Source organism: Balaenoptera physalus (assembly GCF_965194825.1).
Source record: "Balaenoptera physalus genome assembly, chromosome: 19".
Taxonomy (NCBI): Eukaryota; Metazoa; Chordata; class Mammalia; order Artiodactyla; family Balaenopteridae; genus Balaenoptera; species Balaenoptera physalus.
The window spans coordinates 66,251,560-66,276,584 of NC_138900.1; the positions used below are offsets into that span (position 1 = coordinate 66,251,560).

The 25,025-nt window shown below is 49.9% G+C and overlaps 1 protein-coding gene across 1 annotated transcript in view; it reads left to right on the forward strand.

Annotated features, from left to right (window-relative positions):
• Positions 1 to 74: 74 nt before the first annotated feature.
• Positions 75 to 25,025, forward strand: part of JPH3 (junctophilin 3) — a 166,113-nt gene continuing 141,162 nt past the window's right edge. Inside the window, exons 1-3 of the mRNA XM_082436905.1 lie at positions 75 to 9,380; positions 10,703 to 10,822; positions 12,458 to 12,551. The gene's annotated coding sequence lies outside the window, so the exon portion shown is untranslated. The remainder of the gene's footprint in view (positions 9,381 to 10,702; positions 10,823 to 12,457; positions 12,552 to 25,025) is intronic.

The following is a 25,025-nucleotide window of genomic DNA, read 5'->3' on the forward strand; positions in this document are numbered from 1 at the left end:
AGGGCGGCCGGGCGCCGAGGGCCGCGCCGGGGCCGGGGGCGCGCGGCGCGGGCGAGACCCCCGCCAGGGGCCGGCGGGCGGGCGCGCGCGGGTCGCCGGGGGGGCCCGGGGCGGCCGGGGCGGCCGGGGGCGGCGATCGGCCTCGGGCCCCCCGCTCACGGGCGGGCTCCTGGCCCGCGCCCGTCCCCGGCGGCGGCCGGTGCGCGGCGGCGGCGGCGGCTGCTCCTCGTCGTCGTCGTCGTCGCCCGGGAGGCGGCCGCCCCCATCTCCCCCCGCGCCGCAGGGTCTGTCACTGCGGGCCGCCCCCCGACGGAGCCGCCCGGGCCATGCCGCCGCGCCGCCGCGCTGGGCCGACGGCCGTTACCCGGGACGGAGGCCGCGGTGGCTCGGGAGCGGCGCTCGGAGCGAACTCGGGAGCGGGCGGCGGAGGGATCTGCGCCGGCACTTGCCACGGCCTCGCGCCTTTGCTTCCAGCGCCGCGGACGGATCCGGGCCGAGCGCCGCGTTCGCAGCTGACGGGCGCCGGGACGAGGAGCAAGTGGGCGGGGAGGCCGCCTCTCACGACAGCCAGGCGGCCGGGCCCGCCCCCCGAGCTGATTGGCTCGAGCTGCGCCTTCTCGGCCCATGATTGTTCCGGGTCCCCAATCCGATTCGCCCCTGCCGCGGCCACGCCTCCCCGGGGCTGTCGATCACGTTGGAACCGCCCCGGCCCGCCCCGCGGCGGCCGGCGGAGTCAATTGGCCGGCAGGCCGGGCGGGCCGAAAACCCGAGGCGGATTTCTGGTTGCTTTTGTTCACACAGATCTGCGTGGAGCATTGTTTTAGGTGAAAGCGGGCGTCCGGGCTTCCCGTTTTATTGCTGAGCGTCACAATAGGAAGGTAGCGAGTGTCTTCGAAAAGCCGCTGGAGCGGGGCTCGAGAGACCCGCGTCCCCATTCCCCCTCTGTCTCTGCGAAGCTGTGTGACCTTGGGCGAGTGGCTTGGCCTCTCTGAGCCCTGGGCGCCACCCCCGAAAATGAGGGTGATGATAACCGCCCCCGGGGCCCGTGAGAAGGTCGTGAGTTCACAGAGGCCGGGCGCCCGCACCTCTGAGGCGGCTGGCCTGCCTTGAGATGTGACGGGAACAAGCTCTGTGCGAAAACCTCATCCAAATGGAGCCATTAAGTCGGCCTCCTTTCAGCGGGTTACTTCCTCAGCTCCGGGAACCGAGAGGATGCAAGCACACCGGCCAGGGTCAGGGAGCATTTGCATTGGCACGGATTGTGGGTTGGGGACAGGGGGGGGGAGAAGCTGGTGGCCCAGCCACCTATAACCCTACAACTGCAGGCAGCGGTCCGCCATCTCCAGATAAGGAAACCGAGGCCCGGGAGCAAGAAATTCATTCTTCCCTGCCCTTTCAGTAGAACCTTTCTTCTGACGTCCTGTGGTTTAGGACGGAGCCTGTTCCTGCATTTGTTCAGCAGCTCAACGGGGGCCTGGTGGACGCCAGGTTCTGAACCCTGGGGGGCCCCTTGCGAGCAAAGCCTGCCCTCCCGCCTTTGGAGCTGACAACCTGGTCCTGGGCAGTACACAATAGAGACTGATTGAATAAATGAATGCATTTCTTCAGAACATGGTCCAAGGTACTAGAAACTTCCTAACAAGACGTTCTGCAACCTCTGGACTTCAAAGTTGAACAGACACTGCAGAGCCATACTTGGGGTGGGGGGAGAAGATTTGCTTCCCAATCCCCCACCCCCTCCACTCCTGGGGCAAATCTTTCCTGAACCACCTGGTGTTTTTGGCCAGTGTGGGAAGAAGCAGGCATCCAGGTGAAGGTCAGCGTAGCTTCGCAAGTGTATTAGGTCCTCATAGGCAACAGGGGCAAGGCTGGGTCCAGCTGGGTCTCCGCACCTTACTTCCCCAGTACAGACTAATTTCTACGAATAATTTAATTAATCCTTGTTCTCTTTGACCTCACTTTCTCAAGTGATTCCAGGGAAGTAGCGGCATTCCAAAATCTACGACATGAGGAAGTGAAGGAACATGAAAACCAAAACAGTTCACCTTTGCTTTCTTTTGATAAATTAAGTTCCTTGGAGTGGAAAGATCTTGGGACCTTATCGGTGCTGGGGGTTTCCTCAAACCCAGCCCTTCCTGGCTGTGAAATCCCTAAGCTCCGGTGCCAGTCGACCTGGATTCTACTCCCAGCTCTAGCCGGCTGTGTGACCTTGCCCGTACATTCAACCCCTCCGAGCCTCAGTTTCCTCATTTGTAAAAGGCAGCCGGGAACCCTGCCTCCCAGCTGGCAGTGGAGGTCAGAGATGCTAATGGGAGCCCTTGACAGCTGGGACAACTGAGCCACAAGTAACTGGATCAAGGTCTCCCAGCTCCCAGCCGCCTTCTTGTCACTTCTGCCTGTGCTATTTGCTATTTAATGTATGCACTGGGGTGAAGAGTGTCCCCCAAAAGGTCCTGTTCATCCAGAACCTCAGACTGTGACTTTATTTGGAAATAGGGTCTTTGTAATTATAATTCAGATGAGAATCAAGATGAGATCATGGACTAGAGTGGGCCCTAAAGGAGAGTGTCCTTGTAAGAGACAGAAAAAAAAACAGAGACTTGGGAAGAAAAAGCCATGCAAAGACAGAGGCAGAGCTTTGGAGCCAAGGGACACCTGGAGACACCAGGAGCTGGAAGAGGCAGGAAGGGCCCTCCCCTGGAGCCTTCAGAGGGAGCATGGCCCTGCCGACACCTTGACTTTGAACTCCTGGCCTCCAGAACTGTAAAATAATACATTTCTGTTGTGTTAAGCCACCAAGTATGTGGTTGTTTGTTACAGCAGCCCCAGGAAACTCATACAGTGTTGTTTCCCCCTCAACTTCAGTCTAGCTCAATTTAATTCAACAGATATTAAATCCCTGCCCTGCTGGACCAGACCCCACTAGGGGTTTGGGGCTTCTAAGGAGAATTGAGACCCAGGCCCCCCGACTCTAAGGAACTGACGGCCTGGACTCCCTGCTGTGAAGCAGACGGGCGCCAGTCCACGAGGGAGCTTTCCCTTCCACACACTGTTCCCTTCCCCAGGGGCCTCCGAGGAGGGGAGAGGGTGGGCACTGACTCCCAGCCGGCCCTGAGGCTGCAGTTTTCTCTGTTTTCTCTGCTCTGCTTGCTCTCCCTGCCACCCGGGGATCCTTCCCTGAAACAGCCTCCAGCCCTGGGCTGCTTGGAGCTTCTCACTTTCCCTCGCTCTGCTTCCACTGGGACTTGAGTGTTTCTCCAGCTGCTACAAAGTGGAGGGGCCGGGGACCCATGGGAGGAGATTGAAGGGGCATCCCTCCATGTGAGAGAAAGGGGGCTGCAGGTAACAGGGAGGTGGGGCCGTGTGTTCAGCAGGGAGACATTCCCCACACAACGCTGAGCAGGACAGCAGGCTCACTCGCTCCTTCGGGCCATACCTGCCACGTGCCTGACACAGGGCCCAGGGATGACAGTGTGGTCTAGGAGAGCTCTCGGTCTACAGTAGGACAGTGTGTCTGTCTGCATTTTCCATAGAGCTGGGGTGGAGCAGAAATTACTTTAATATTATTATTATTTTTTAATATATAAATTTATTTTATTTATTTATTTTTTGGCTGTGTTGGGTCTTCGTTGGCTGCGCGCGGGCTTTCTCTAGTTGCGGCGAGTGGGGGCTACTCTCCGTTGCAGTGCACGGGCTTCTCATTGCAGTGGCTTCTCTTGTTGCGGAGCATGGGCTCTAGGCGCACGGGCTTCAGTAGTTGTGGCTCACGGGTCCTAGAGCACAGGCTCAGTAGTTGTGGCACACGGGCTTAGTTGCTCCACGGCATGTGGGATCTTCCCGGACCAGGGCTCGAACCCGTGTCCCCTGCATTGGCAGGCGGATTCTTAACCACTGCGCCACTTTAATATTATTTTTGAGAAAGAGAAAGATTTGGGGTTCACCCGAAATTCCCCAAATGATTTTGCAATGAAGCTATGATGTGCGAGGGATGACTTCTTGCGTCTGAATCAGTGACACTGTTGGATTACTTCAGTAGGCAGGGACCGGGCTGAGACAAGAGATCAGCCAGCTGGAGTATGGCTCTCCATCTCCCCCACCCCATGGCCTTGCTTCTCCTCTCACTTAGAATCCCGGCCAGAGAGGAAGAGCGTGGAGGCCAGGTTGTGGTTAGGAAAATGAAAACACAATTAAGATTGAGACTCCGATTAAGACGAGGGTGCCTTAAAAGCATAGGCTCCGTGCCTGGACCCACCGCTTATTTTTCCCTGAGATGTATGGCCAGGATGTGTGTGGTCTCCACTTAGATGTTTTTGTTTGTCCTAGGCCCTGCCTTCCTGTGATTGAGAAAGGAAAGGGACCCCTAATGTGCAGGACTTAAGAAGTGCCTCCCTAATCCTACTGCGGGATCCTTGCTCTGTGCCTTGGCTCCTGATAGCCTCAAGTGACGGCCACGAGCCGGTGCGAGGAATCCTGATGGTGCTGTCGTTGTTCCCATTTTACAGATGCAGAGCGGTCAGTTGTGGGCCTGGGGGCACGCGGTTCAGACATGTTGGAACCACATCCTGGCCTAAGTCAGCTGCCAGGACTCTGTCCCTCAGGGAGGAAAGCACAAAGGTGACAAGTCATTATTCACTATTTCTGCAAACTGGAGATTCCAAAGGTATCTGTGGCATGCCACTTCTTCCTAGCCGTGACTGCTGACAAAGTCCACCTGGGGTCATAAATGGGCAATTGACCCCAGCCACAGCCAGCCCTGTTTCTGCATGACCACACGTTCTCCTCCAGGGCAGACCTGCTTTCCAGGGTGTCTTTGACCTTGCGCTGGATGCAGTGTTTCCCCAGTGGGAGTTACCTGGGCTCTTACTTAAGATGCAGATTCCCAAACCCGACCTCAGGTGTTGAGTCAGACTCTGTGGGACGGGGCCTTGGAATCTGCATGTGGCGAGCTCCCTGGGGCACACCGAAGTTGGACGACTCCCCTCGGGCAAGGCGCAAGGCGTTCTTGCTCTCAGGCTTCTAGTGCTTCCCTGGGTCGACAACTGCAGTCATAATCAGAGTGAAGTCCGTGTTACAGGCCTACCATTCTGCAAGGATCTCCCTATTTTATTTTATTTTATTTTTTATTTTATTTTATTTTTATTTTGGCTGCGCTGTGCAGCATGTGGGATCTTAGTTCCCAGACCAGGGATGGAACCGGTGCCCCCTGCATTGGGAACACGGAGTCTTAACCACTGGACCGCCAGGGAAGTCCTGGATCTCCCTGTTTTACAGGTGGGGAGACTGAGGCTTAAAGAGGCCACACAGCCAATGAATAGTGAATTCTCATCATTAAGTTCTACAGCCTTATTTCTGTTGTATATTTGCTTGTTATTCACATTTCTATGTTTCTTACGCCGAAAGAATGATATCCTCTGAAAGCTAACTGTTCACTGCTGCTCTCGGTTTTGAGTGTTTTGGGTTTCTTTTGTTTACCTTTTTACAATGGAAGTTTTCAAACATACCCAAACGTCGAGAGAATAGCGTAGTCGTTCCCCACATCCCTATGGCCCAGGTCCAACAGAGATGACGTTTTACCACTTTTATTTCATCTATTTCTCCCTGGAGTGGGAGAAATACATATATTTTCTTTCTGAAGTATTTTAAAGCAAATAAATTGGGGATTATATATATATTAAAAAAACACTTATTTTGTCTGATTGTGAGATAATATGTGCTCCTTGTAAAGAGATTATTATATCTCACTGAAAAACAACCTAAAAGTCAAATAATGTCACTTCTCAATCATAACCAACATTAACATGTTAAAATATATTTTTCTAGACACTTTTGTATTCATATATACACATGCACACCTATTTTTACAGAAATGGTATATTTCTCGAAATTAGGACTGTGCGCCCCATTTTACCATCTGTTTTTTCCACCTAACAGTGTACCCCAGATGTCTATCCATGTCGTGGAATGTCTTCCAAATCGTGATTTTCAAGGGCGGCCCAGAATCTTGTTTGAATGTATCATGATTTATTCAACTAATCCCCTATTGTCAGGCATTCAGGTTGTTTCTGTGATCTGCTGAGTTTCAAAAGGCAGTTCTGCTTCTCCTGGACTTTGCACTAGGCTGAAGCCTGACCCGCCTCCTCTAGATCCTGCGTGGGTTTCTGAGAAGTGTCAGGCAGGGACAGAGTCAGAGGCACTGGGTAGTTCCCAGGGCCACCCCAACCAAGTCTTCAGTTCTTGGTTTGAAGTCTCAAGACACAAGACACACCCAGACCCAAGTGTGGGTGAAAACCACATTCCAAAGGGAGAGAACGTGTTGTTTGGGTGACAAGGTGTAACTCTAAAATACGGAAAGTTTCTTTTCAAACAATCATACCAGAGCTCACCCAACACAGTAACTCTCCCTCCTTCAAAGTAGTCACCCCGGAATGCAGTGCTCTTATTGAAAGAAAACTGTGATTGCTTGAAAATACATCCGTGAACTCTTTTAAAACTGTCTCCAGAGTTTTGTGTAAATAATGTTTGGATGTACTGTAGGCTGAAAAGTCTTTATGCTTCTAGGTGCATTGAGATCTGGAAATAGCCTGTGTTCACCAAATAAATTGCAAACACAGAATTTGCTATATCTAGTTTAAGCAGAAACAGATTTATTAAATTATAACAGAGAAGTGAGAATCTGGCAGGGTCGGAGAACCAGGTGTGGATGCCATTCTTGTGTCTTTTTGTAAATGAATTAGCCTGTTCATGTTTTTTGCCTATTTTTCTATCAAGTTTTGGGTCTTTGTTTCTGTCCATTTTTAAGATTTTTTTTTAGTATATTAGGGATATTAGCCCTTTATCTGTGATTTATGTTGTAAATACTCTCTCTCAATTTGTCAATTGCCTTTGACTTCGTTTATGGTGTTTTAACCTTGAAAAGATTTCTTTTATTTTTATGTAGTTAAATTTATTCATCTCTTATTGCATGGGGATTTGGAATTGTGGTTAGAAAACCTTTCCTTACACCCAGGTTATAAAGAAATTAACCCATGTTTTCTTCTACTATGTATACAGTTTCATTTTGTCATATTTAGATCCCTGATCTGTTTGGAGTTTACTCTTATGTAAAATATGAGGTATTTGCTTTTGAAACCCAGCTCTATTAGATGTATTCCTTAAACCTGGGGTTGCAAATTAAAATGCTTTCAAGAGCCAGGCAGAAAGCTAATGAGCAAAGCTAGATGGTAGAATAAAATAGGGAGTGGTGAGGTCTACAGCCAACCAGAGATTACATTTAAAAAACACAACCACTCAGTGGGTATATTAGTTTCCTAGGGCTGCCAGAAACAAATGATCACAAACTCGGTGGCTTAAAACAACAGAAATTTATTCTCTCACAGTTCTGGAGGCCAGAAGTTTGAAATCAAGGTGTCTGCAGGGTTGGTTCCTTCTGATGTCTCTGAGGGAGAACTGGTCCAAGCCGCTCTCCCAGCTTCTGTGATTCACAGCAATCCCTGGCTTTCCTTGCCTCCTGGCCACATCACTCCAATCTCTGCCTCTGTCTTCACATGGCTTCTTCCCTGTGTGTCTGTGTCCAGACTTCCCTCTTTTCATGAGGACACCAATTGGATTCAGGGACCACCCTTATCCAGGACGACCCCGTTTAACTTGATTACACCTCCAAAGACCCTATTTCCAAATAAGTGCTCCTTCATAGGTTCCAGGTAGACATGAATTCTGGGGGGACAGAGAGGGAAAAGCAGAACTACCCAGAGCCCCTGCAGCCTGTGTGCTGAGAGCCTGGGGGCCCTCCATGGATGCCTTATGCTGCTGTTGAAGTCGTTCAGGAGTGACAAAGAGTCTGCTGAGTTGGGAAACTCATCAGATGTTACTCTGAGAATCAGTTTTGAGAAGCACCGACAGGTGGTCACTTTAAAATGTTCTGAGAAAGGGACTTCCCTGGTGGTCCAGTGGTTAAGAATCTGCCTGCCAATGCAGGGGACACGGGTTCGATCCCTGGTCCGCGAAGATCCCACATGCCACAGAGCAGCTAAGCCCACGAGCCACAACTACTGAGCCCACGTGCCACAACTACTGAAGCCCACGTGCCTAGAGCCTGTGCTCCGCAACAAGAGAAGCCACCGCAATGAGAAGCCTGCATACCGCAACGAAGAGTAGCCCCCGCTCGCCGCAACTAGAGAAAGCCCACGCACAGCAACAATGACCCAACGCAGCCAAAAATAAATAAATAAATAATAAAAATAAATTAATTATAAAAAAATTCTAAATAAATAAATAAAATGTTCTGAGAAAAGGAAAAAGAAACCAGAGGCCAACTCTCCTAAGTGTGAACGAATAGTTGGCCTGCCCCACAGCCTTACAGAAGACAGGCTTGTTCGATATAAATATTTGGGTTTCCCCCTGGAGGCCAGGCCTCTGTTATGCTTTTTCCTTCAATGTAAGGGGTGAATTCATATTATAAATCCCTCTGTGCCAAAAGTCGGCCCATTTTGTACCAGAGAAGGAAAGGGGTGGTGTCTCCACCCGGAGATCCAGGGGAGGGCTGTCTTTGCAGCTAATCCCCTCTAAAGACTCCCCTAAGGTAGGTAGAATTCTAAGGATGCCCCCAGCTTCCACCCCAGCCCCAGTCCCTCGTTATCCAAACACTAACCCAGGTGCTGCTGTGAAGTGATTTTGCAGATTAAAGTCCCAGGTCTGGTGATCTTAAGATACGCAGATTATCTGGGCAGCCCTGACTCATTCAGGTGAATCTTGTAAAAGCAGAGCGTTTTCTCTGGCTGGAGGTCGAGGGGGCTGATAGAGATGTTAGAAGGATCAGGAGGCCATGACACGCCGTTTCTGCTCTGCAGACCGCTGGGGCCACGTGGGAAAGAATGTGGGTGGCCTCCAGGGCAGAGCATGGCCCCAGCCCACAGCCAGCAAGGACACGGGACCTCAGACCCACAGCCTCGGGGAAGCAGATTCTCCCGCAGATGGGAGCCCAGCTGGGGGACACAGGGCTTTTCGGCTGTGAGACCTGAACAGAGAACCCAGTGGAGCCTGTTCAGATTTCTGGCCCACGGAACTGTCAGGTGATAAGTGGGTGTTATTTTAAGCCACTAGGTTTGTGGTAACTTGTTGTGCAGCAGGAGACGCTAACCCGCCTCTGCTCTTGATGCAGGTCGGGGAGGACGCGGAGATTGGGGTCAGGCAATTCCATCTCTTCCGCTGGCGCACCTCCATCCTGTGTTCATCCATGGGATCTACCAGAGCTCCTGGCCCCTGCACGCGACGTAGAGACACCACGATGAGCTGGCTGTGAGGGTCCTCTGCTCCAGAGTTTGATGGAAAACAGCCAAGTGCCCCTCTTGTGGTCAACCAGTTACTGAAGACCCGGGAACCAGGTGAGTCTAACCACATTTTATCCGGGTGTTTTAGACCTTCCTAGAACCAAGGAATCTTGATAAAGTCCCTTAACACAATCAATTCCCCCTTTAGGGTAACATCCCAGAAAATTGCATTCCCGTCCCCCCACCGAAAAAACAAAAAATAAGTAAGCGGCCGAGTGTTGGGCATGTCACAGCTCTGGGTACGCTGCGCCTTGCTACTCTCCTCCCTTGTAGAGTTGAGGTGGTAGGTGTGGAGCACTTGGCGTCCGGCAGATGCTCAGTTAACGTTAGCAGTTGGGATGATGGCCCTCAGGTGGAAGGCTGATTGCACCACCCATCCTGGGTATCACCGTTGTGAAGCTGCGTGACCCAGGGCAGGTCTCCCCGTCCCGTCACAAAGGTGCCACTAGAGGGGGGACTTGCAGCCCTGCCTGCACCGGAGCATCCCCTGGGCTAGGGAGGAGCTGAGCCTCTGCCTGGGAAGATGACCCGGACCCCCGCGCATCACCGAACGGCAGTGTCACTGAACGGCAGTGTCACTGGACGGCAGTGTCACTGAACGGCAGTGTCACCGAACGGCAGTGTCACTGAACGGCAGTGTCACCGAACGGCAGTGTCAGCTGTGGGTGGGAGGAGGGGTCGGTGCCGAGCGGGGAGTTAGGGCTTTGAAAACCGTTGTCTCTGGCATGTCCGAGACAACCCTCACGCATGAGGAAGAGCAATCAGAGGACGCTGGAAGGTTCCCTGAGGAGGCGGGCGTGAGGCAGGAGAGGGGGTTGGGGGCGGCCCTTGCTCAGGCAAGAATGACCCCAGGCATGGGAGCAGGGGTAGGGGGTCTGATCTTGGAGGAAGATGGCACAGGTGTGGCCCTTACCTCCCCTCCCGAAGAAGACAGAAGGCCGATGTGGTCTCTGTTCTGAGCTGAATTGCTTCCTCCCAGAAGATATGTTGAAGTCCTGACCCCCGTTACATGGGAATGTGGCCTTATTTGGAAATAGGGTCTTTGCAGATATCATCAGGTTGAGATAAAGTCGTTAGGGTGGATCTTAATCCAGTAGGCCTGGTGTCCTTATACGAAGAGGAAACGCAAAGGGAAGAGGCCATGTGAAGACCGAGGCAGAGACTGGGGGGAGGCAGCCACAAGCCAAGGACACCTGGACCCCCAGAAACTGGAAGAGGCAGGAAGGACCCTCCCTAGAGCCCCCAAGAGGGAGCACGGCCCTGCCCCCACATGGACTTCAGACTTTAGGTCTCCAAACTGTGAGAGAATCCATTGCTGTTGTTGTAACGCCCACCCCCCGCCCCCAGTTCATGGTCCTTTGTTACGGCCGCCCCAGGACACTGATCCAGTCTCCAAGGCCGGGGCGGGGATGGCCGATCGGGAATGTGCAACACTGCCCATCATCTACCTGAGAGCCATCCCAACCTGTTCTGTCTCGCTGTCTCAGACTACAAAGGTGGGAAAACAGATTTTTACGTGCCCAGCTTCCCTTGCATCCAGGAGTCACTGTATGGTCCCGTTCTGGCCAGCAAGACCCAAGTACGTCTGCCGAGAGGTTTCTAGAACACTTCTGCTTCTTTAATAGAAGAAGTGTGTCAGGCATCCCTCTTTACCCTCCCCGTCGGGGCTTCCTTGAGCACAGCGCGGCCGCGGCGTAGGGGCCACGGCACTGGGGACCGTGCTGCCGGTGGTGCTGGGGCATCACGCAGGTGCTCAACTCAGCTTCTCCCACGAGAAAAATAAGACCACATTTGTTCAGGTTACTCGGGCTTTCTGCTACCTGCTGCTGAATGCATGCCTTCCTCGATACCGTGGTCTGCCCCTGGGAGCCTTCCCAAACCCGTCTTCCCTCTGGTGGACCAGAGGGGTAAGGGCGGGCGCTCCGGACGTCAGACGAGCAAACTCTAACCGTGGCTCCCTCACCCCCAGCTTGCAATTTGCCCCCTCCTCCCAGCGCCTCAGCCCTCTCGACATGGAGATAAAGATATAGACTTGGGAAGATGGCTAGATAGTTAAGATGATGCAGGTGCTTGGTGGATGCTCGAGAAGTAGCGGCTACCACCATTTCCAGGAGCATCTTCAGCCCCAGGTTCTGATGTACGTAGGGGCTCCACAAAAGCCTCAGCACTGGAAATGCTGTAGACAGGGCCAGGGCGAGGACTGGCCCGTCTCACCAGGACTTTGAACCAGCACTTGACACCGTATGGGTCCCCTTACCTCAGCGCGTGTGCGTGTTTACATCACAGACACCCGCGTCAGAGAACACGAACGGCCCTGTATCATCATGGTCGTTGCCACTGAGGGCGTGGGTTCTGTGCACAGGGCACGGCGCGGGAAGTCACCTGCCAGAGGACAGACAGCAAGTGGCAGCTAGGCCTCGAGGTCAGCAGCTCCTGGTGCCTCCGGCCAAGCTAAGGGTTTTGGCACCGAGAGCAGGAAGGGCAGAAATGCCAGGGGACAAAGCACTTTCACGCCTCATTTAGCCTTGTGACATGCTTTGAAATCAATAGATCATTATCCTCACCTGGTAAAGGAGGCGATCGGGCCTGGGGGAAGGAGAACAGATAGTGGCGGAGCTCACCCTAGAACAAAAGATTCCTGACCCCAAATCCTACTGCCCTGTGCCCTCCAGAAAGGCTGAAGATCAAGCCCGGGTCAGGATGACACCTCTGTGGGCGAGGAGGGTCACTGGGGCTCAGGTGACCGTGGTGTCAAGGAGCGAACACCTGTCGAGACCTACTGGAGGCTGGGTGCTTTGCATCGTCATCTCGCTCGGCTCTCTTTGGACTCAAAGAGGCTCAGAGAGGCCACTTGCCCATGTAGACAGCCAGCAAGGACAGACCCCATATCCTCCCCGCTGTGTGACGCTAATCACCATGGGGGTTTCCTGACCAAGTAGGGACCTTTGCCCGGCGTTTTAACCAGAGCCGGTCTGATACGTATGTATGATGTATGTTTATATATTAATATGTATTTGGCTTCTGCTTAAGATTTTGTTTGAAGAGGATGTCCTGTGGCTAATGTTTTTAACCAGTGGTCCACATATCACACGTGTGATTCTTGGTGATGAGACTTATTTTCTTTCCTGCAGGGACAGTATTCCTCAAGAACTTCTGGACAGAGCCGTCAGAACCGTTCCTGGCTACAGTATACAGCAAGGCCATGCTGACATGTCCCAGGTGAAGGTTAGTACTGTCAAAACACATGTGCTGGTGGCTTAATTAAATTCTGAGTTCCCTGAGAGCAGGGACCAGGTCTGATACTTTTCTGTCACTTTGGGTTTCCAGCTCTAGACAGTTGCCTTGTACATAGTAGGTGTTTATTAAATGTTTGAGACGGTCATTCTGAATTCCCAAATAAGTTTTTGTGATGCTTCTCCCAAACAGAAACATTTTCTTCTGTAAAGATCATGGTACTGTGCTAATTTCTCCAATTAGTGGGATAGCTTGTCTATCAATTATGATCTCTTGTGTATAATTATGGTTCTACCCAAGTGCTTGCAAAGTGGAATGTTTTCCAAAATATTGTTGATATTTCCTTATAACATAGCATCAATCCCAGGATGGGAAAGACTTGAGCTGAAAGAGAATTTAGCAGTCAGGCAGGTTAACTTCTTAACTAGCAGATGAAGAAAAGAGGTAAAGGGCTACCAGGGATCACCCAGTCAACCCACTTATCACCCGCGTTGGGGAGTGATTGCTGGTGCAGAAAGTAATTGATGTGATTTACAACCTTTTCAGATTTTTGATCAACTACATGTTGTGGGTTTTTTAATAATTTTATTTATTTATTTATTTGGCTGCATTGGTCTTCATTGTTGCACGTGGGCTTTCTGTAGTTGTGGCGAGCAGGAGCTACTACTCTTCGTTGTGGTGCGTGGGCTTCTCATTGTGGTGGCTTCTCTTGCTGCGGAGCACGGGCTCTAGGCCTGTGGGCTTCAGTAGTTGTGGCACGTGGCCTCAGTAGTTGTGGATCGCAGGCTGTAGAGCGCAGGCTCAGTAGTTGCGGCGCACGGGCTTAGTTGCTCTGCGGCATGTGGGATCTTCCCGGACTGGGGCTCAAACCCGTGTTCGGTTTGAGCTCAAACCTGCATTGGCAGGCGGATTCTTAACCACTGCACCACCAGGGAAGTCCGGATCAACTACATGTTTGACCAAATTTCTCTGTTTTTCATATGTGTTAACATTTTGCAATAACATGTGCTAGTCACTATCGATCCATGCTTCTGACATCAGATTTGACTTTATCCATGTTCCCTGCTAACTAGCGGCTCCCAAGAGCAGCTCTGCTTGCTCACGGTGACTAGTACATGTGAGGTAATCGACTGAATGATTGCTGGAACTTGGATTGAAATGTTGCATATGACTTTCTCATTAAGTCTGATGGCCCACTCGGCAGGAATCCTAGACCATCCTGTCTAATCGCTGCTGGGTTTTAGTGAGAAATATCTTTGGTTGCAATGGACAGTGATGTTAAACATTTAGGGTTTGTTTTTCTCACATGACAATAAATCCAGAGATGGGTAGTGTTGGTGGTGCTGCTCCAGCAATGATGCTCAGTGACGTCAGGGACTGCATCTGTGATTCTTTTTGGCCTTTCCTCATGGTATCAATATGGCTGCCACAGCTCTAGGCATCACATCCTACACTAAATGCAGGAAAATCGGAGGAAGGGAAGAAATCAGCAGTGTATAATTCAATAGTTTTTAGTTAAAAATTAAAAGAGTACAACCATGCACAACCATCACTACAATTTTAGAACATTTTAACCACCCCAGAAGAAACCCTGTACCCATTACTATCACTCCTCAGTTATCCACGACAACCCCAGCCCTGGCAACCACTGATCTATTTTCCACCTCTGTGGATTTGCCTCTTCTGGACATTTCATAGAGATGCAATTGTACAATATTTGGTCTTTTGCCACTGACTGCTTTAAGTTAGCATGATGTTTACAAGGTTCATCCATGTTGTAGCATGTGTCAGTTTTCCCCATCTTTTTGAGGTATAACTGACAAATAAAATTAAATACATTTAAGGTGTACAACCCGATGATTTGATGTACACATACACTGTGAAGTGATTACCGCAATCAAGCTAATTAACATTTCCATCACCTCACACAGTTACCTTCTTTTTTTTAATTAATTGAAGTATAATTGACCTACGACACTACGTTGGTTCCAGGTGCACAACATAGTGACTCAGTGTTTCTATACATAACAAAATGGTCCCCACTATAAGTCTAGTTAGCATCTGTCACCATACAAAGTTACTATAATATTATTGGCTGTATTCCCCATGCTGTACAATTCCATCCCCATGACTCATTTATTTTGTAACTGGAAGTTTGTACCTGTTAATCTCCCTCACCTATTTCACTCATTCCTCCCACCCCTATCCCCTCTGGCAACCGTGTATAAGTCTGTTTCTGTTTTGTTATGTTTATTCATTTGTTTGGTTTTTTAGATTCCACATATAAGTGAAATCATGATATTTGTCTTTCTCTGCCTGACTTATTTCACTCAGAATAATACCCTTCAGGTCCATCCATGTTGTCACAGATGGCAAGATTTCATTCTTTATTACAGCTGACTAACAGTCCTTGACTATGCATACCACATTTTCTTTATCCATTTATCCAGCAATGAACAGTTGGGTTGCTTCACTATCTTGGCTATTGTAAATAATGCTGCAGGGAACATAGGGGTGCATATATCTTTTCGAATTAATGTTTTTGTGTTCTTCAGAAAAATACCCAGAAGTGGAATTGCTGGATCATATGGTAGTTCTATTTTTAATTTTTAAAGGAAGCTCCATGTTGTTTTCAGAGTGGCTGCACCAATTTACGTTCCCACCAACAGTGTACGAGGGTTCCTTTTTCTCCACATCCTCGCCAATACTTATTATTTGTTGTTTTTTTGATAATAGCCATTCTGACAGGTGTGAGGTGATCTCTCATTGTGGTTTTGATTTGTATTTCCTGATGATTAGTGATGTTGTGCATCTTTTCATGTAATGTTGGCTATCTGTATGTCTGCCTGGAAAAATGTCTATTCAGATCCTCTGCCCATTTTTCAAGCGGGTTTTTTTTTTTTAATGTTGAGTTGTATGAGTGCTTTGTATATTTGGATATTAACCTCTTATCAGAAATCTCATTTGCAAATATCTTTCTCCCATTCAGTAGGCTGCCTTTTCATTTTGTTGATAGTTTCCTTTGCTGTACAAAAGATTTTTAGTTTGATATAGTACCATTTGTTTATTTTTGCATTTGTCCCTTGCCTGAGGAGACAAATACAAAAAAAAAGAAAATACTGCTAAAACCACTGTCAAAAGAATGTACTGCCTATGTTTTCTTCGAGGATTTTTATGGTTTCAGGTCTTACATGTAAGTCTTTAATCCATTTTGAGTTTATTTTTATATATGGTTAAGAAAGTAGTCCAGTTTGATTCTTTCACATGTAGCTGTCCAGTTTTCCCAACACCATTTATTGAAGAAGCTGTCTTTCCCACATTGTATATTCTTGCCTCCTTTGTCATAGATTAATTGACCATATGTGTGTGGGTTTATTTCTGGGCTCTCTATTCTGTTGCATTTATCTATGTGTCTGGTTTTGTGCCAGTACCATGCTGTTTTGATCACTGTAGCTTTGTAGTATAGTCTAAAGTCAGGAAGTACGATGCCTCCAGCTTTGTTCTTCTTTCTCAAGATTGTTTTGCCTATTTGGGGTCTTTTGTGTTTACATACAAATTTCAGAATTATTTGTTCTAGTTCTGTGAAAAATGCCATTGGTCTTTTGATAGAGATTGTATTGAATCTGTAGACTGCTTCAGGGAGTATGGTCATTTCAGCAACATTAATTCTGCCTATCCATGAGTACTGTAAATCTTTCCATTTGTTTGTATTGTCTTTAATTTCTTTCATCAGTGTCTTATAGTTACCTTTTTTGGTCTGTGATGAGAATACTTAGAAGTCTACTCTCTTAGCAAATTTCAGGGGCACTATACAGTATTAACGCTAGTCACCATGCTGTATATTAGATCCCCAGAACTTATTCATCTTGTAACTGAATGTTTGTACCCTGTGATCAACATTGATTGCTGTTTGTGATGACATTTTATTCACCATTGTTGGGGCCATGGTTACCTGATACAGTAGGCAAACCTCATTGTTTACCCCTGGGGTAGTAGGAGAGCATTTGTTAAGCAGACACTGGAGCATAGCACAGAGGTCCAAGGCACTGTCTCTCTTAGGGAGTTTACATCTCTAGCCGGGGAGCATAATGTACACACATGAATGAAGAAAGCCCTCGGAATCATGGAGGTTTGCTGTGCTTGCTTCTTATATTATCACCTCACAAGGCAATGAAAGCTGCCGGCTGCCAGGGATTATAGTGGGCACCTTATATATTTAATTCTCAGCAAGGCCCTGCAATAGAATGGATGCTCTTGACTACATGTACTGGAAAATCCAACTCAAAGGGGCTTAAACGAAAAAGAAATTCATTGTCAAAAAGTCCTGAGGTGTGAAGATTCTAGAGTTGGTGAATGTATTGGCTCAAGGACACCGTTGAGGACCCAAGCTGCTTCTGCCCTCCTCAGTGTGTCAGCCTTGACCTTAGTTTGGCTCTCCTCATGCTCACAAGTGGCTGCAGCTGTTCCAGGTATCACATCTGACATCCAGAAGAAGAAGAAAGATTATCTTTCTTTGTGTAACAATTTTAAGGGCAAAAAAATAAAAACAAACAAAACAAAAATCTTTTACTGAAGCCCCTTAACTTAGGTTGTATCATATGCCCATGCTTAAATTAATCACAGACAAGAGGAAGAGAGTCATCATGGTGACCTTGACCAGTCAGGATATGCCTTCTGGGGCTGGAGCCAGCCTCTCCTGAAGCCCATGGATGTGCAGAGAGTGTGGAAGCCAGAACAATGTCAGGGCTCTGCTTGCAAATGAGGACACTGGGGCTTACAGAGGTTATATAACTTGCAGGAGGTCACATCTGGTATACTGTATGCCAGATTTCTAATGCAGATCTGTCTGGCCCCAAATCTCTCTCCACCAGACTACACTGGTGCTTTACACGAGGTGGCAAGGTTGGCTAGGGAAGGGCTTATATCATTACAGGGCTGTTATTACCTTTTTTACAGTCATAATCACAGTGACCATCGTACTCCATTAGAGCCAGCTTGTGAGTGTGCGGGTGTTCCGTAATCATTATTCTTGTAGCTGGGCAGATACAGTCTAGCCCCAGATAATCCCATAGCCCATTCCAACATTGTGTGACGGTCAAGTCTGCCAGCTTAATCACCTCCACTTCTCTGGAGATGGACTCTGCAGCCTCTCGCGCTTCCTTCCTCCTCGTCCAGCCCTCAGCTAGTTCTCCGAATGAGCGCCATGCTAGGACTGGGAAGGAAGTTGTTGTGTCTGCCTGCATCACTCATTAGCATCCCTGGGAAGTTTGACGAGGGAGGAGGTTCGAGTGGCTGTGTGTCATGAGGCTGGAGCATCCCTGGACTTGCTGTCTAACCCATCTATGGTCCGCTGCCCCGGCTAAGGGGGGAGTGGGTGCCTCGGCAACAGGCTCCTTGTCCTCATCTCTCACTTGACACTCGCACGGCGCTGCACGTCACTAGCACAGAAAGGGGCTGTGCCCTGCCTTGGTCCTGAGCTGATCGGGGCTAAGACCTTCTTCCTGCCATCTGAGTTCATGAACAGTTAGCGACGTCAGAAGCGGGACAGCTGGGAAAGCCCAGAGCTTTGGAAACTTGGGTTCTGTCTTTCCTAACTTGGCTTTGGGCGTGCCACTTATTCCCTCTGTACCGTAGTTTTCTTATCTGTGTAATGGGGCGCCGCATTGCAGGGCTGCTATGTAGCTCAGGGACCAAGGATACTGAAACTTGACAAATGGCTGGCACCCAGGAGCAGCGGCCACGAGTGCCATTATCACTGGACTTGGGCCAGTAAAACTTGGGATGAAGTCAGGGCTCCTACATGAAACTGTTGAGTTTTATAAACTATGGGCCAATTTCTTACCACACTTGGGTGTGGCCGAGTTGGATTCAAATGAAGTGAATTGAGCCGGTAGTCACCTGACATCTTGGCATACTCTGAAATGAGAGTTTAAATTTTCCTATGAAGGCAGACTTCAAAGTCTCGTGAGCTTCCTCGCTTTGTCCAGGGAACTCCGAAAGAAACATTCCATGGATTTGTTTCCTTCCGGGTGAGTGTACCAGCTCCCTCTGGCTGCTTGGTACCTTAACATGTATTTATTATCTTACAGTTCTGGAGGTCAGAAGTCTGAAATTAGTCTTTTTAAAAATATTTATTATTTTTTTATTTATTTAGGCTGTGCCGTGTCTTAGTTGCGGCATGCATGTGCGATCTAGTTCCCCGACCAGTGATCGAACCTGGGCCCCTGCATTGGGAGTGTGGAGTCTTACCCACTGGGCTGCCAGGGAAGTCCCTGAAATTAGTCTTACAAGTTTAAAACACGTGCATTAAAAGTGCAATGTGCTCGGGACTTCCCTGGCTGTCCAGTGGTTAAGACTTCGCCTTCCAATGTAGGGGGTGAGGGTTCGATCCCTGGTCGGGGAGCTAAGATCCCACATGTCTTGCTGCCAAAAAACCAAAACATAAGACAGAAACAATATTGTAACAAATTCAGTAAAGACTTTAAAAACGGTCCACATCAAAAAAAAAAAAAAAAAAAAAGTGCAGTCTGCTCAATGCTGCAGGCGGTGACCACCCTCCTGGGGTGAAACCATCTGCTGAGCACCAGGAAGAGATCCTAGGTCATTTCTGAAGACTAAGAGATCTGGCTCCGGATTGACATTGGCCCTCTGTATCCACGAGAGTCCAGACAGGAAAACAGACCACCCCAGCTCTTTTGGCAGGAGAATTCAACACAGGGCCCTGGTGGAACAGGTGTGGAAGGCTGGAGAGGCAGAGAGGTAACATGCAGCAGCAGAGGGCAACACAGGCTCGGCCCCCGGAGGGGTGATGCTGCACGTGGCCACTCCTCAGCCGTCTCCCGATGCGCATCCTTTGGGAAGAGCGAGAATGCCCCCCACAAAGTCCCGTTGGCTGGTTTGCTAGCTCTTAGCCTACTGCAACATAAAGTTGTGACATGTTGGCTTCGCAAAGTGGATTTGCAGGTTCTATACCCACCTCGTCTAGTCCTAACTAAATTAAACACGTGCCTTAGAAAGAGTCCTGCAGAGAAACTGAGGATTGAAGCAAATACTACGAAACTTGAACACAAGTGAGAGCCAGAAAGCGGCAGAGGCAGCTGTCCTATTCCTGCCCAAGCTCTTTATCAGACCTGTCCCATGGAGAAAACAAAGACGATCATCCAATCTGACCTCAAAGACAGCCCCAGATTCCAGATGATCAAGAAGTCTATTTGAAACACGTATTCAAAAACCCATGATCATTGGCAAAAATCCTCACCCAAAGGCATCTTTCTGCCTTGAGTCAGTGATGATAGAAGCTGACAATTAGCAGGACATTAAAAAACATCATTTCACCTTTTACTCAGCCCTTAAAAAATTCCCTGTTGAGGGAATTCCCTGGTGGTCCAATGGTTAGGACTCGCCAGGGTTCAATCCCTGGTCAGTCCCACAAGCCACACGGTACGTGCCACGCCCCCCAAATTTCCGTGTTGATATGGGTCTTATGATTTTTGCATAAAATATGAGAACAGAGGCGCATGTGTATAATTCATAAATTTTAAAACACACGTATATTGTGCTGGAAAGTTTTTGCCCTAAAGAATTCATGTCTATTAGCTGTCAAAACAAAAACGGAAACCAAAACCCCATATCAAACAGTGACTGACTGTAGGAAACATTTTAGCTTTATGCACTATGTAATCGAGAATTCTGTAACGGGGATGGCTACAGGCTAATGGTGAGGGCCTAGATGTGTTTTTTATTGTTGGGGAGAGCCTGCTGTACAGAGAAGGTGTTTGCTAGAGGATTTTGTCTGTCTGTTTGTTTACTGATTTATTAGAACTGGACTAAGGAGCCCCTTCCCCGCTCCGTGTTGTTCTTACTTCTCAGCAGAGTGAGGGTTGGGTGGCGGGGAGGCTAGAGCATCTAACAGCCAGAAATGGGGGGACGGCTCTGGCTCCCCTGCCGTACGTGGGTGCCAGTCCTAAGTGCACAGGGCCTTACAGAGAAAACCCAGTTGTGGGTCTTTCTCCCCTTCAAGGCTGGGGCAGGAAGTGGAGACCAGTGTCCCTCCCCCCCTTCACCCAGAGCCCATGCCTGGCTTGGAGATGGAGTGTGGAGACATACGCATTTGGATGGTTGGTAGGGACTCTTATCCAAGACTTTCAAGGAGAACTTGACCTCCCTGAAATTATACACAACATTTTCACGTAAATACCTGTACCCACTTTTTACAGCAAAGGGTCCATAACTTTCACCGTATTCCCAGATAAGCCCGAGACCCAAGGGAGGTTGGCAAGAGTTGGGAAAACATCGGTCTGAGCTCAAGCTGGGTTCTGGCCACGGGACCGTCACGTCACCTCTCTGAGCCTCTGCTTTCCTCATCTGGACGATGGGACAATCCTGCCCGCACCCCCCACCCCCAGTTGTTGCCATGGACACGCAGAGCAGTGATGCCCAGTACCAGCAACACCAGCCTCTGCTGACCCTGTCCTGCTCCCCAGGGCTGCGCTGGCCTCCCTGGGTTCCTGGCTACCAGGTTCCCCAGCAGCCGTTTCGTTTGTTTGGAACAAGTTCCTGGGGTCTCCTGGAGAAAAGATTCTCAGCCGAGTTCCAGAAAACAAACACGCTGTCCCCGCTTGGAGATCTCCCAGCTGCTCCCTTGGCCCCCCAGCTGAGAAAAAGTGGTGTAGGGAATGTTCATCTCTTGAGGAAGCAGAAGAGCACCTTTTAGCAGAACAAGCAGAAACCACAGGAGGGGTGCAGGGGGCTTGCCAAAGCGTCCTAGCGTGGCACTCTGGGAATATCCATTTCCTTTGTTCTACCTCGGCCAACAATGCCTCCAAGAGAGGCTGTTAGCGGGGCTGGAGACACTGGCTTTCTCGGCCCAATCATGGTCGTTTCATGTCACAAAACTCACTGATGTCTCAGACCAAAGAGACTGGTCCTCAACTTCAGCTTTCAGCCTTTAGGCAATGTGAGGGGCCCTCTCTGTGGTCGACGTCTCGGCATCCCTTCCCGTCCTTAGGTGCCCTCTTGCGTGAAGAAGCAGGGCTCTTGGCAAGGTTCGTGCTGATCACATAATGGTTAAGGGCCTCAGTTCTGGAATCACATCGACCAGGGTTTGAATCCTGGCTCCACCACTGAAGAGCTGTGTGGCCTTGGGAAAATTACTCCATCCTTCTGAGCCTCAGTTTTCTAATCTGCAAAATGGCAATAACAAGCATTCTCACCCCAATGGGTAGTTCCGAGACCTGAATGTGGTCATCGTAATAAAGCGTTCAGTATAGGTAAGTGCAGACACGTGGAAAGGAGGTCACAAGGGGTAGCTAGTGTTATTTCAGTTGTCTGATTATAAAATCGGAAAGTGGCAAAACACAAAAAATGTCAAAGAAGAAAACCAAAAGCACTCGTGACCCCATGCTCTGGAAGCAAACACTGCTGGCCTGTGGTTAGGTTGCCGTTCAGTCTATTTTCTTTCTTTTTTTTTTTTTCATTGAAATATAGTTGATTTCCAGTCTATTTTCTATGCATGTGTATTTCATAGACTCAGCTCACTGTGGAATGAGTACAGCTTACATACATATATACAGGCTAACTTTTCTTAATTCCAGGCATGATGTTTCTTAACCCACTTTTTTTAAACTTAAAAATATATCGAGAACATTTTCTCCAAATCATTACATTTTACCATATTGCATATTTTCCCACACTTTGATGTTTCTGAAATAAAGATGTGTTTTAGAATCAATGTCAAAAGAAACATGCCAGCTATTTCTTCTCTTTCTCTTTTTCCCCTGAAAAGGGGGTTATGAAATGGGTGTTACACGTAAGGAATGATGGTATCTCAGACTCAAAATAACGGCGCTTTCAGAAAAACACTTCTTAAAAACCATATAGTATTCTTGGGTGCCTTTGCCATAATTAACGTAACCCACTTCTAATTTTGGACATTTCAGCTCCTTCCTTTTTTTTTTTTTTCTTCTTAACTATCATCAACAACGCTGCCAAAGAAAACGTATGGCAGGAAGTACAGTCTGGTGGGTTGCTGACCCAGTGGGACGGAGGTGGGTGGAGAGGTCAAGGGCACAGCCAGCCTGTGATGACCTTGTAGGGAGGAAGGTGGGAGATAAGTAACGGCCCCCTTCTCCTTCCTTCCTCCCTCCAATCTCATGCCAGGGCTCCCTGCTGGCGAGGAAGGGGGGCACAGTTCTTCAGGTCAGCCCCCCGGGCACCGTGGGGAGGCGCCCCAGATGTGCAGACATGATGCCCAGCGCACATCTGCCCTGGTGAATCGAGGCACCGGCTTTAGGCTGGGAGCTTACCGCACGGGCTTTCCCTTCCCGTGGAACAGAAGGTGCAAACCGAGCGCGGCCCCCGCCAGCGCCAGGCACAGACTGGGGAGCCCACATGCTCCGAGGCAAGAGCGGAGATGCTTTCTCCTTTTCTGGAGTTCTGGCTCATGCCTGCGTCTTGGGTAGGATGCTATTCTTAAGCGCCTGGCTCTGTGGATTTGTACATGGGAAGGGAGGAGAGGGGATTGACACCGTGCAGGGGTGGGCAAGGGGGCGCTGCCTGTGTGCTGTGCTAACAATGGGGCTGGGGTTGGCGGGCTGTCACACCCACTGCCGACATTAATCACATCCTGCCTTGCCTTCCCCAGCAGCTCTGACACAGGAGGCCACACCCCGCTTCTGGAAAGCTCTGCTCAGACTCTAAGGGTGCTTCTTGGCCACGCTTCCCCTGTTGGGTCCCTCCCCCCACCCCCCCACCAGGGATCCTGCTGCTGGCTCTGGAGGCTGGGTGGGCCCTGGGCCACCACGAGAAGCTGATAAAGCACTTTGTACCGCAGGCTCTTTGACGGGAGGACGCCTGTCCCCTTTGGAATGTCGGCAGTTGTGTGGGGCGGGCTCACAGGCAGGGTGTGAGGCCCAGCCCGGTCACTTACAGCCAGGGTTTTGGGGTTGCAAGCAACAGAAGTGGTTGGGGAAGGGGGTTACTGGAAGGAGGTGAGCTAGTTTACAGAACAGAGAGGAAAGATGGACAGCATATTACAGGACAGAGAAGAGAGGCACAGCACCAGGGATGTGGGAGAGGCACAGTTAACAAACAGTCTGGGGGCAGGGGGGGCTCAATTTGCTCCATTTTACAATCGGGAAGTCAGAGGGGAGGGGACTTGCCCAGGGTCATGTGGCTCATTGGAGGCACAGCCAGCCCTGAGCTCAGACCCCTGACATGGTGCGGTGGGACCAGCACAGGTCCCCAAAGAAATCCAAAGCCAGCAGGTCCTTCCGGCAAAGGGAGTGCTTATTCCAGGGCTGCCTGCCCTCCTGGATCCTGACCCCTGGGCGTTGCTTATTTGGGATTGGCGGGCAGGCTGTGCCCCAGGCAGAGGGAGGGGGGCTCAGGCAGGACTGGGGTGTGACTCATTTCTGCCTACCCAGCCAAGCTCCAAATGGGGAGGCTGGCCAGCAGGAGCCGGTGCGCAGCCACTAACCAGCTGCCGGCATCCTGCTCAGGGTGGCCTCAGTCTGCAGAGGCCACAGAAGCACGGCCTTGGCAAGATTCCAGGCCCTGCCTCTCCGACCACCAGCAAGCCCACCCCGTCGGCGTCCGCTGCCATGACGAGTGCCGCCTTTCGGGCTCCGGACACACCAGACATCTCACCCATCCCTACCCCCTCCCCACCCATTATCACCTCACCCGGAACTCCACTGCCCCCCCCCATCCCCTGCACGGTGTTCCTCCCAGCCCACTAACTTGGCGTGTGAAAGAATTCGGGCTCTGCAGTCAGAAAACCACGCTGCCATCACAGCTTCCTGGTGTGGATCTTGAGCACGTTGCCTAGCTTGTCTCCACGTCAGTTTCCTCCTTTGTAACATGAAGATAAGACCTCCCCTGCAAGGTTACTGTAAAGATGAGGGGTAGGGTGTGCAAACGCCGAAGTCTGGCACACAATAGATCCTAGAGATGATGGCTGTTAATCTCATTCCAAGGCCCGGCATCTCCCTCTGGGACCAGGCTGGAGGAATGTTCCAGGCCGCAGGGTCGCTCTCCCTTGTGCTGCCTCTCACCTTGATCTGGGTCGTTTTTGTAGCACTTCCCAAATGCTACCCTGTACTGTCCTCGTGGCAGAAGGGAACATTCTGGCTGCTTAAAACCAAGCCACACAAAAAACTCACTGTCATCAGTTCTTGCCTTCAAAAGTGGCAAATCATACTGGGGATGCTGGCCTCGGGATTCTGGTTAGCCAAGAGCAGAGGAAAACGTGTCATTCCAGAGCCCCAGCTAGTGCTTCGTGCTGCGAACTGCTGGAGTCCTGGCTTACCCGAGCATCTTAGTGACCTTGTGTTACTCAGGACTCTTTTCGCTGCAAATGACAGACATTCAACCCAAATCTCTAAAGTAAAAATAATATTTATTGGTTCACTAAGTGGAGAACAGAATCTATAGGTGTGCCTAGCTTCGGGTACAGCTGTATCCAGG